The sequence below is a fragment of the Pelodiscus sinensis genome, chromosome 16, assembly GCF_052426305.1.
Source record: "Pelodiscus sinensis isolate ZL-2025 chromosome 16, ASM5242630v1, whole genome shotgun sequence".
NCBI lineage: Eukaryota > Metazoa > Chordata > Testudines > Trionychidae > Pelodiscus > Pelodiscus sinensis.
Window position 1 is genome coordinate 40095226 of NC_143067.1, and position 10167 is coordinate 40105392.

Genomic DNA, 10167 nt, shown 5'->3' on the forward strand with positions numbered 1-10167 from the left:
ACTCTCTGAGCCTATTTAGACTAGAAATTGGGCTCCAAACCAGCAGCTGCTTCTGACCAGAGGAGACAGGTAGAAGACAATTTGACAGCACTCTGGTGACAATTTCAGCAAATTGCCGCTCCTCAATATTGGTTTCTGTAGGCCCGGTTGTTTTATATTGGTCTTGGTTGACTTCTAGTGGTATCTAGTGGAGGAAATTGCAGGATCAGTTGTTTCAGGAACAAGTAATTTCCAGGAAATGTTGGACTAAAAGCCTCTTTACTCTGCTCCAAGATCTGGTTGGTTAATTGGAACCAGTAGGAACCAATGGAAAATGTCTTTGGATGTCTACTAGGGGCACCTGCTATTAAACTAGTCTCCTTTCCAGACCTCATGCTGGTTTGGTCCGAGCACTGGACAGAGGCTCAGACGACGCTGACCTCATGGCGATTGGCCAAATGAGTAAGTTAGTCTCCTCTGAACTGTATCTTTCTTTATGTTGGTCCCTTGTTATGGACTGTAGCTGTTAGGCATTGGTTAGGACAGAGCGGGCTACATTCACAAAACCAGGTGCCCACTAGCACACTGCACAGGTGACTGGATGAAATCCACATGCACTAGATGTAGATGCAGGCTGGGTAAAAGTGCACGTGCAAAGGTTATTAGTGCCTGCGCAGTGGTCCACTTAATGTGTGTTTCTGCCAGTGGGACGTGCACAATGTGCGGCTGGTGTCATTGTGCAACTTGGCACCTGCGTTTGGAAACGTGACACTTTGCGACTGCATCCCATCGCCGGGGTGGCAAAGGCCGCTTTATTTCTCCTGGACACAGAAGGGATTCTGAACGCAGCGTTAGAAATGCCGAACACCCTCCGAGTCCCGCAGGCACTGGGGGTACGTCTAGATGACATGCCTCTGCCGACAGAGGCATGTAAAATAGGCTACCCGACATAGTCTATGAAGCCGGGATTTAAATATCCCCAGCTTCATTAAAATAAAAATGGCCGCTGCGCTGTGCTGGCTCAGCTGATCGTCAGCGCGGCATGCGAGTCAAGACGTGGCTCGGTCTACGGGGAAGCCTTTGTCGACCACTCCTGTAAACCTAGTTCCATGAGGCATAAGGGAGCAGTCGACAAAGGGTTCCCCGGTCGACCGATCTGCGTCTTGACTCGCGCACTGTGCTGACGATCAGCTGGACAGTGCGGCGGCCATTTTTATTTTAATGAAGCCAGGGATATTTAAATCCCGGCTTCACTGACGATGTCGGGTAGCCTATTTCACATACCTCTGTCGGCAGAGGCATGTAGTTTAGACATACCTTGGGAGAGTTGATTTCTGATGGCCAGCAACATTGCTAAGAAGGGGCTTTGAATTTCCAAAGGGACACACATGAATCAGTCAAACAGTGAGAGAGGGACTGCGTGTTGTCGGGGGAAACTGTTTAGGGCTGCACCAGAAGTGTGCATCAGTAAAATGGCCTAGAGGCACATTCTTCACAGCGCTACATAGGCCCAGTGAATTCTTATTCACAAAAGTTAGGGAGCGTGCTCCATCATGGCCTGTAAGAATAGGTTTTGTGGCTAGACATTTGAGCATGTGTGCGGTAGGGCGATAGCGTTCACTTGGCCCGAGGATTTGTGCCTCCGTCTATCTGTCATCGTCTCCCTGCAGAAAGTCAAGTGAAATCCTGTGATAGACTCATAAACATTATACTATTGACGGTAACACTTGGAAAAATGCCTACTTGGATAATAAGCTATGCCAGAGGCGAGCTGAGTCCGTTACGATTTCAGTCCATGGAGATCGGAAAATGCCATTCAGCAGTGCTGATGAAGGCCGGGGGAATTTTTTCAAAGAATAGTAAATTCATCAAAAATTGCATTTTTCTGGGCACCAAACCCATTCGTGAATTCAAATTCAGCTCATCATTTCAGCTGGGGGAAAAAAACTGAAAAAACCCTAACTTGGAAATGTCAGAATGGTTCATTTTGACATTTGGTTTCAAAACAATGTTTTCAAGATGAAATGTCGATTTGAGACAACTTTTTCCTAAATGAAATGTCAATTCAATTGACATTTGAAATATTTGGCTTGCTCTGAATGAAAGGGTTGTGGGGGTTTTTCATTTTTGTGTTTAGGTCACCAACGCCCTCCCCCCGAATCCAGGTTTGGTTCAGAGATGGCTACTGGGAGCAAAGGTGGGTGGGTTGATTGTTTGTTCCTGGCCAAAAAAAATCCCTTCTTGGCTCACTTTGAATGTTGACTGACCGGGGTTCCAATTCCGAGGGACAGAGTGTCCTCGGGGGGGAGCTAATGCAGTAATTAGTATCCCAGAATAATAATACACAGGGGGTGCGTCTAGACTGGCAAGATTTTGCGCAAAAGCAGCCCTTTTGCGCAAAAACTTGCCAGCTGTCTACACTGGCCGCTTGAATTTGTGCAAGAGCACTGACATTCTACTGTCCGAAATCAGTGCTTCTTGCGCAAATACTTTCATGCTCCCGCTCAGGAAAAAGCCCTCTTGTGCAAGAATACTTCATCAAAAATTGCATCTTTCCAGGCACCAAACCCATTCGTGAATTCAAATTCAGCTCATCATTTCAGCTGGGGGAAAAAAACTGAAAAAACCCTAACTTGGAAATGTCAATATGGTTCATTTGTAGACAGGGAAGAATTGTTTTGCGCAGAAGAGCCCCGATGGCTAAAATGGCGATCGGGGCTTTCTTGCACAAAATCGCGTCTAGACTGGCCATGGATGCTTTTGCGCAAAAACATCCGTGCCAATCTAGATGCTCTTTTGCGGAAATACTTTTAACGGAAAAACTTTTCTGTTAAAAGCATTTCCGCAAAATCATGCCGGGGGTAGATGCGATGACCAATAGTGAGAGAAATGAACCGGATCACTGGCCTAAGCGTGCTTTACCCGCTAGAGTTCATTACAGCTGATTGAGACCGCTGCCGGTTTTCCCCGTTTCCACCTAGCTATTTGATCATTTACACAGCACCTCGTTGCGGGGCTGGAGAGAGGTGGCAATCCAGAGCGCTGCCCAAGAAAACAAAAACACACGTGAAGGAGGAAAGGGAACGAATCCCCTTGCGAATATTAACAATTGCCTGGTGTGCTGAGCGGGAGTCGGGCGTAGCGTGAACCTAGCCCCAGCAAAACCCCACGGACGCACGTCTGTTCAACGTGGTTGGAACGATCCTGCTCTTAGCAGAGGGGTGGGAGCCGGGCTGGGCTAGGGGGCTGTGCAGGTGTGTAGAGCAAAGGAGGGCTTGCTGCTGGAGTGGCGAGTAGGACGAGGGGAGGCCCTGAGTGGCAGGAGTTCTGCTCCATCACCTCCCACGGCACCCTCAGGAGAGCCCATCCCCATGGTGTCCTAGCGCCTGCGAACCCAGGGCCAGGCTTCAAAAGGAGCGCGTCCCTCCCCACGCGGAGCTCAGCAAAACGGCAACGCTCGGTCCCTCGAGGTCGGGGTGTTGCTTGGGAGAGAAGGCGGAAGTCGGGGTGTTGCGAGAAGGTGGAAGTCGGTGCCCAGGCGCTGGAAGCGAATCCCTCCCCTGGGTGCTGTATCATGAAATCCCCATGGGATCTGGTCTCTGCTTTTCTTCTCAGCTGGGGGCGTTGCCTCTCCAAGCCCATTCGGCCTTCAGGAGAGTTCCTCGCTTAAACCGAGACGCTGCGGCCGAGCTCAGTCGGAGAGAAACACGACCCTCTTCTCGCCTTGCTCATTTCCCGGCGCCGTAGGAATTGCTGACTATTCCACCTCCATCTCTGCTCCATCAGGGGGTGTTATCTTTGCAGCCACTTAGGCCAGCTGAAGCTCTGTGCAAACCAGGCCTGGCCGTTTCGGCCATCTCATCCTCTTGTCCCGGGTCTAGGCCGTCCCCTGTTGCTGCTCTCTGCATCCTACTGAGTCCATGAAAGCACATTGGGAGAGCACAGATTTTAGTCCCTAGCTATGGGCCCAGGCCTGCACAGTTCTTGAGTATGTGTCACCCACAGAGTATGCTGCCTTCAGGAACAGGCCAGGCCCACTCCTTATTGAGCTGAAGAGGCTATGTGCGGATCTGGACCAGATCTGGACTGGGCTGGTATGTGGATTTGAGGCTACATCACAGCTAGGGCTTGGGCTCAGATTCGATAGGCCCAAACATCGAATAAACTCTTCGTATGCCAAAGTGACCCCAAATGGCAGAACGAGGGTTTGCGATTCACAGTGAACTCATGCAATTAAAAATTAATCATGATTAAAAGAGTAATCACAATTAATTGCAGTTATAATCGCCCTGTTTAACAATAGACTATTGATTCACATATATTCAGTATTTTGGATGTTTTTCTACACTTTCAAATATATTGATTTCCATCACAACACAGAGTACAAAGTGTACACTGCTCGCTTTATATTGTTTTTATTACAAATATTTGGACTGTAAAAATGGTAAAAGAAATAGTATTTTCCAATTCACCTCATACAAGCGTTGTAGTGCCAAGTCATAAAAGCTCAACTTACAAATGGAGTTTTTTTAGACACAACTATATTCAAAATCAACACAATGTAAACTTGAGTGCCTACAAGTCCTCTCGGTTCTCCTGGGTTAGCCAATTGCCCAAATAAGTTTGGGTGCAATTTGCAGGAGGTAACGTTTTATCTTTGTTTTATTTTTGACTGCAGTTCTTTTTGTACTCAGTTCTACGTTTGTGAGTTCAAGTGTCATAATACAGTTTGCACAACAGTCCTTGTATTCAGAAAATTGAAAAATAAACCATCTCTTTTGTTTCGACAGTGCACATGTGTATCACAATCATAAAGTGAGCCCTGTATACATTGTACGCTGCGTAAGTGAAATCAATATATTTGAAAATGTGGAAAACACCCAAAACTATGTCTACAAATGGTATTCTCTTATTGAGTGTGATTAATTGCATAATCACAACTCATTTGTTTAAGCCCTGCAGTTAATTGTGATTAATTTTTAATCATGTGATTAATTGCAATTAATTTTTTTTAATTGCTAGGAAGAACCCTTGCAAGAAGAGCCAGTCTCATGAGCAATCCTAAAATCCCAGGGTTGGAAGAGACCTCAGGAGTCATCGAGTCCAGCCCCCTGCCCAAAGCAGGACCAACCCAACTCCATCATCCCAGCCAGGGCTTGGTCAAGCCGGGACTTAAACACCTCCAGGGATGGAGACTCCACCTCCTTCCTGTGCAGTGAAATGTCCCTTGTGCTTCTCACTCTCTGGCGGGCTTGGGGAGGAGGGAAGAGGGAGGGCAAAGCTGTCCCTTTTTAGCACCCGTCTCTTTCTGTCATTTTTCCAGTTTCAGACTGAAGAGTCTCGCATCCCCCCCTTCCTTGGGGAAGCCTGTGTCAGCCGGAGGGCAGAGTGGGCTGTATCGGGGTCCCAAAAGCCAACGTGCACTTGTGCCGTGGAAGTTGCTACTTAGGAATAATTAGGAATTTGTGCCATGGGAGTCGCTACTTAGGAGTAGTTGCATTTATCCGACATCCAGGCCTTTCAATGCATTGGACAAACATTAACGAATCCCGCCCGGCGCCCGACAGGACAGCACGGTCCCTATTTCTCGCGCCCGGGAACGGAAGGACTTGCTCCAGCAAGTGAGTTAGACACAGAAATAGCAATGGGAGGGACCCAGGCATCCTGGCTGGCTGGTCTCTGCACTATCGAGGATCCCATGCTCCCGCTTTGGATACAATTCATTTCTCTTTACAGTTCTTTCAGGTATCCTTCCCCTCATGCCTACTCCCGCCCCAAGAATACTGAAACCTCGGCAATATCGGAGTGCGGTTTGTAGGTCACAGCTTTCCTCTGCATACCAAGCTTGGATGTCGTTGCAACTCGTTTCTATGGGAATACTACTTTGTAATCAGCAACACTTACTGCATTTGCAAGAGTGGCAGGTTTTATATCTACATGTTTTAAAAACCCAGCCAAGGTGCCTTTTTGTAGTGACATGTATTTATCCACAGCGCTGCATTGTCCTTCTTCTGTCCTGCCCGGGTACCGTCCCTTCAGCTAGTCACAAAGGACAGTCATAAAGGACACGTTTGTGATGGTCTTAAGTGGCAGCCCGGTGACACGTTTCCGCAGTCTGTGCGGGACAGGGAAAGAAGCGTTACGCTGCCAGCCAAGGGGCTATTTTTAAACAGGGAGAGTCAGCAGGAATCATTTTGCAAGTTTGCACATCTCAGCTGCACTACAAGGCGTTATCGACATTGTAACTCCCCCCGTGATTCCCACCCCCCTGCCCCAGACTGAATCTGCCTTGAACTGGGAGGTAAAGGCTTACCACACCCATCTGGGAGACAAGCCCCCTGCCCCCACGCCTGCAGTGCCACGAACCCATCATGCTGTTTTAACCCCAAACAGCCCCGCCCCCGACGCAGCTAACCCTGTAGTATCTCTCCCTCGCCCGGGGGTGCCCACGCCCCTGGGAGTCGGATATCTCCTGAGCTTCACTCTAGTCTAACAGCATCAACAAGTCCTGGCCACGGGTCATCTCAATAGGCGCTGTGCAAATGCAGAGCAAACCAGGGTCCCTGCCCCAGGGAGCTTCCAGTCCAAGCCCAAGACAGGAGACAACAGGCGGAAACAGGTGGAGGAGCCCAGGGAAACCCGGAGGCAGCCTGGGTCAGCGTGACAGGCAGTGGGCTCAGCCGGCCGCAGCCCCGTTGCTCGGGTGGTTGTAGGCCTCACGGCGGAGGAGGGTTGTAAGCGGAGGGGCAGACACAGTAGGAGCGTTTCTGGTGCTACCTGGGCCATTCCCTGGATGGCTGCAGCCCTAGCACCAGGCCCGGGGTGAAACTAAAACAAGGAGCAGCCCGCATTGTCAACCCACCGCTGGGCACCTTCCCAGCACCAGCCTGTGTGTGTGCTGGGACAGGGTGCTGTGTTCGAGCTGCAGGCGGCTGGGGCTGCCAGGGTCGTAGAGGGAGCGGTGTGCCCGTCGGCAGCCACCGAGTGCTAAATAGGAATCCTTGTAGCCAAGAAGGCTAATAATACATTAGGCTGCATTAAGAGGAGCATTGGCAGCAGATCCAGAGATGTCCTTGTTCCCCTTTATTCGGCTCTGGGGAGGCCACGTCTGGAGTGTTGTGTCCAGTTCTGGGCCCTCACTACAGGAAGGATGTGGACGCATTGGAGAGAATCCAGCGGAGGGCGACCAAAATGCTGAGGGGGCTGGAGCACATGACCTGTGAGGAGAGGCTGAGGGAGTTGGGTCTGTTTAGTCGCAGAAGAGGAGTGAGGGGATTTGAGAGCAGCCTGCGACTCCCGGCAGGGGGTTCGGAGGAGGCTGGAGAGAGGCAGAGGGGACAGGTGACAGAAGGAGGAGGATGTTCTCAAGTTGCAGTGGAGGAGGTCTGAGTAGAATAATAGGAAAACTGTTTCCCTAGGCGGGTGGGGAAGCGCCAGGCTGGGTTCCCTAGGGAGGGAGTGGAATCTCCAACCCTAGAGGTGTTCCAGTCCTGGCTGGGATGGTTGAGCTGGGACTGGTCCTGCTTCGGGCAGGGGGCTGAGCTGGATGGCTGCTGAGGTCCCTGCTGGCCCTGGGTTCGATGAGTTCGTGTTGGATTAGCCTGAGGGCCCTGCCTAAAGCTCCTGCCCCACTCTGGCCTGACGGGCACCCCCCCAGGAGGGCTGGACCCGGGCCCCTCTAGACTCGAAAGCATGAAACTGGCGGCCTGCGAGCGCCCCACGGGGTCAGAGGTCACAGAAGGCTCCGAAGTCTTTAGGAATGGACCGGAGCAACGGATCGGGGCCCACAGGCTACCGGTCCGACCCCGCGGGGGCAGGTGCGATGGATCAGGGCACACGGGTTATCGGTGCGACCCCGCGGGGGCAGGTGCGATGGATCGGGGCACACGGGTTATCGGTCCGACCCCGCGGGGGCAGGTGTGCTGGATCGGGGCACACGGGTTATCGGTCCGACCCCGCGGGGCAGGTGCGCTGGATCGGGGCACACGGGTTATCGGTCCGACCCCGCGGGGCAGGTGCGCTGGATCGGGGCACACGGGTTATCGGTCCGACCCCGCGGGGCAGGTGCGCTGGATCGGGGCACACAGGTTATCGGTCCGACCCCGCGGGGCAGGTGCGCTGGATCGGGTCACACGGGTTATCGGTCCGACCCCGCGGGGCAGGTGCGCTGGATCGGGGCACACGGGTTATCGGTCCGACCCCGCGGGGCAGGTGCGCTGGATCGGGGCACATGGGTTATCGGTCCAACCCCGCGGGGCAGGTGCGCTGGATCGGGGCACACGGGTTATCAGTCCGACCCCGCGGGAGCAGGTTCGATGGATCGGGGCACACGGGTTATCGGTCCGACCCCGCGGGGCAGGTGCGCTGGATCGGGGCACACGGGTTATCAGTCCGACCCCGCGGGAGCAGGTTCGATGGATCGGGGCGCACGGGTTATCGGTCCGACCCCGCGGGGGCAGGTGCGATGGATCGGGGCACACGGGTTATCGGTCCGACCCCGCGGGGCAGGTGCGCTGGATCGGGGCACACGGGTTATCGGTCCGACCCCGCGGGAGCAGGTGCGCTGGATCGGGGCACACGGGTTATCGGTCCGACCCCGCGGGGCAGGTGCGCTGGATCGGGGCACACGGGTTATCGGTCCGACCCCGCGGGAACAGGTGCGATGGATCGGGGCGCACGGGTTATCGGTCCGACCCCGCGGGGGCAGGTGCGATGGATCGGGGCGCACGGACTACCGGTCCGACCCCGCGGGGGCAGGTGCGATGGATCGGGGCGCACGGGTTATCGGTCCGACCCCGCGGGGCAGGTGCGCTGGATCGGGGCACACGGGTTATCGGTCCGACCCCGCGGGAGCAGGTGCGCTGGATCGGGGCACACGGGTTATCGGTCCGACCCCGCGGGGCAGGTGCGCTGGATCGGGGCACACGGGTTATCGGTCCGACCCCGCGGGAGCAGGTGCGATGGATCGGGGCACACGGGTTATCGGTCCGACCCCGCGGGGGCAGGTGCGCTGGATCGGGGCGCACGGGTTATCGGTCCGACCCCGCGGGGCAGGTGCGCTGGATCGGGGCGCACGGGTTATCGGTCCGACCCCGCGGGGCAGGTGCGCTGGATCGGGGCGCACGGGTTATCGGTCCGACCCCGCGGGGCAGGTGCACTGGATCGGGGCGCAGGGGTTATCGGTCCGACCCCGCGGGGCAGGTGCGCTGGATCGGGGCACACGGGTTATCGGTCCGACCCCGCGGGGCAGGTGCGCTGGATCGGGGCACACGGGTTATCGGTCCAACCCCACGGGGCAGGTGCGCTGGATCGGGGCCCACGGGTTATCAGTCTGACCCCGCGGGGCAGGTGCGCTGGATCGGGGCCCACGGGTTATCGGTCCGACCCCACGGGGCAGGTGCGCTGGATCGGGGCGCACGGGTTATCGGTCCGACCCCGCGGGGGCAGGTGCGCTGGATCGGGGCGCACGGGTTATCGGTCCGACCCCGCGGGGCAGGTGCGCTGGATCGGGGCGCACGGGTTATCGGTCTGACCCCGCGGGGCAGGTGCGCTGGATCGGGGCGCAGGGGTTATCGGTCCGACCCCGCGGGGCAGGTGCGCTGGATCGGGGCGCACGGGCTACCGGTCCGACCCCGCGAGGGCAGGTGCGCTGGATCGGGGCACACGGGTTATCGGTCCGACCCCGCGGGAGCAGGTGCGCTGGATCGGGGCACACGGGTTATCGGTCCGACCCCGCGGGGCAGGTGCGCTGGATCGGGGCGCAGGGGTTATCGGTCCGACCCCGCGGGGCAGGTGCGCTGGATTGGGGCGCACGGGTTATCGGTCCGACCCCGCGGGGCAGGTGCGCTGGATCGGGGCGCAGGGGTTATCGGTCCGACCCCGCGGGGCAGGTGCGCTGGATCGGGGCGCAGGGGTTATCGGTCTGACCCCGCGGGGCAGGTGCGCTGGATCGGGGCCCACGGGTTATCGGTCTGACCCCACGGGGCAGGTGCGCTGGATCGGGGCGCAGGGGTTATCGGTCTGACCCCGCGGGGCAGGTGCGCTGGATCGGGGCGCAGGGGTTATCGGTCCGACCCCACGGGGCAGGTGCGCTGGATCGGGGCGCAGGGGTTATCGGTCCGACCCCACGGGGCAGGTGCGCTGGATCGGGGCACACGGGTTATAGGTCCGACCCCGCGGGGCAGGTGC